Raw genomic sequence first — 2,752 nt, forward strand, 5'->3', positions numbered from 1 at the left:
CCCTCCCTCCCTCTCTCTCTCTCTCTCTCTCTCTCTCTCTCTTTTGCTTTTGCTTATCTACTATCTACTTTCATAATAAGGATTATGCAATATGCTAAGGAGCAAAAAAGAAGAAACATGGTGAAATCAACTGTTTTTTTGCAAAATTCAATTTGTTGTAACATAGCTATAGCAATAAATATTTTTATTTTATTTTATCTTGATGAATAGAAATACAGTCTCCACAAAATGTAATCTGTGTGTCTTCTTTTTAATTCTTTTATAGAACATAGTTTTCTTATTTTAATTAGTTTGTTTATTTGTTTATTTTCATTCCAAATGCTATTCCCCTTAAAGGTCCCTCTCATAGATTTTCTTTCCCCATCCTCCCTCCTTTTCATGTCTGGGAGGGTGGAGCCTCCTTGGATGTCCCCTGACCCTGGCTCAGGAAGACTTTGCAGGATTAGGCACATTCTCTTCCACTGAAGCCAAACAAGGTAGCCCTATGCTACATATGGGTCCAGTGCCTGTGACCAGCCCATGTATGCTCTTCAGTTGGTGACATAGTTTCTGAGAGCTCACAGGACTCCAAGTTAGTTGTCACTGTTTGTCTCCCTGTGGGGTTCCTACCCTCTTCTGGGACTTCAATCATTTCCCCCAAACTCTTCCACAATAGTGTCCGATTCGATCCAATGTTTGGCTATGGGTATCTGTATCTGTTTCAGTCAGCTCCTAGATAGAGGCTCTTAGAGGACAGTTATGCTAGGCTCTTGCCTATAGCCAAACAGAGTATTATTAATAGTATCAGGGATTGATGCTTCCCCATAGGATTTGTCACAAGTTGAGTCATTCCCTCAGTCTCTGCTCCATATTTATCCTTGCATTTCTTTTAGACAGGACTAATTTTGGGTCAAAAATATTGTGGGTTTGTTGGTGTCCTTATCCCTCTACTGAAGGTTCTGTCTGCCTATAGGAGATGGACTCTTCAGGTTCCATGTCCCTAGTATTAGGCATCTCAGCTAAGTTCACTTGCATTGAGTCCTGGGAGTCTCTCCATCCCAGAACTTTGGGACTTCCCTTGGTCATGATTTTCCTTCCCCCAATGCCTATCAGATCTTCCCCAGATCCCCATACACCCACCTCTAAAGCTCTTCTTTTTCTGTCATTTTAGAAGACAAACAGGCAAACACAAACAAACATACAAGCAAACAAACAAAAAACCAAACAAATAAGCCAGATAAAACTTAATAAATGAAAAACACACGAAACACACACATGGTTGTTTAGCGAATTTTTTCAGACATGAATATTAATATAGTAATGATTAGGAAATTACTGTGCTTTTAATAAGAGATGAGGGAGTTCTCTTTAATTATGTTTGTTTCAGTTAGTGATTACAACCTGTTCGGATTCTCTAGGGTCTGAACCCCTAATGTTGAGCAGTTAGATGTTAGCATATAAAATGTGCATAAAGCATAATTTCAATGCCCAATCAAGAGCACCAATATGTGACTCAAACAATTACTACTTTTAAAAACCTGCTACATTATTGAATTGTTTGCAAAAGATTACTATTGTCATGAAAGAAATTCCTTACTTCGCATATAGGACCATTTTAATTTAGAGTAATATTTTGCACATCACTTACAATGAAAAGCAAGGACATAATTTAAAATTTACAAGAGCAACTGTCTTTAGTGAATACTTTACATTCAGGATATATTTTTATTTGAGTATTGTACATGCTTTCTGTCACAATCTATTTGGAAGTAAAAGCTGATATGAAATGAGAAAGAGTAATAACTGCTTATTTGACTGAAGGTATGTATTTTGGCACTAAACAAACTGTGACAAGGTCTGATATCATCTTACTGGTTTACTCAAAGCTTCTACTCAACTTCTTAACCCATGTGCGCCCAAAGGCCACCATCTAAGCATAAACATTTTAACATAATTTTTTTAGAAATTACTGTATATACTGTTTATATAGTACCAATGTACAGTTATTCTTTTTATTTTGTGAATTAATGTAAATATATACAAACATAAATACATAATGCATGCATATATGCATCAATATACATAATATTTATCAATCTCTCTTCTGTTTCACCATCTGTCTTTCTGTCTGCCTCTCTCTCTCTCTCTCTCTCTCTCTCTCTCTCTCTCTCAGTGTGTGTGTGTGCATATGCATATGTTTGTATGACATGAGTGTAAGTAAGTGCTAACAGGCACTTACACTGAGGGATATCAGATTCCCTGAAGCTGAAGTTCCAGGTTGTTTTGTTTTGAGCTGTCTCGTGTGTGCAGGAAAATGAACTCTTTCCCCCTAGAGTAGTCACAAATACTGTTAATCACCGAGCTGTCTTTATAACAACAAAGTGGAAGTATAAGCTTCTAAATAAGGATTTAACAAATTATCTCCATTATCAATAGACATATAAATGTCTCCAATGATGAGTAGTATTAGTGGCACTTAAAATATTAGTAAAGTATTCAATGCAAATATACCACAGTTGAAATCATGTGTTAGATTTCTCTTCAATTATGATGGATACTGTTAATACAGTCGCTGATAGAGATTCAAAGATGAACAAAGCAAGAAAGAACATTTATTTCACTTATAATTTTTGTACTTCTTATTTTACTTATTCTTGAACTTATTCATAAAACTACACATAGATTTTTGTTACTTTTTATTTTACTTATTCTTGAAATTATTCATAAAACTACACATAGATTTTTGTTACTTTTTATTTTACTTATTCTTGAA

The sequence above is a fragment of the Grammomys surdaster genome, unplaced genomic scaffold (assembly GCF_004785775.1).
Source record: "Grammomys surdaster isolate TR1022 unplaced genomic scaffold, NIH_TR_1.0 125284, whole genome shotgun sequence".
NCBI lineage: Eukaryota > Metazoa > Chordata > Mammalia > Rodentia > Muridae > Grammomys > Grammomys surdaster.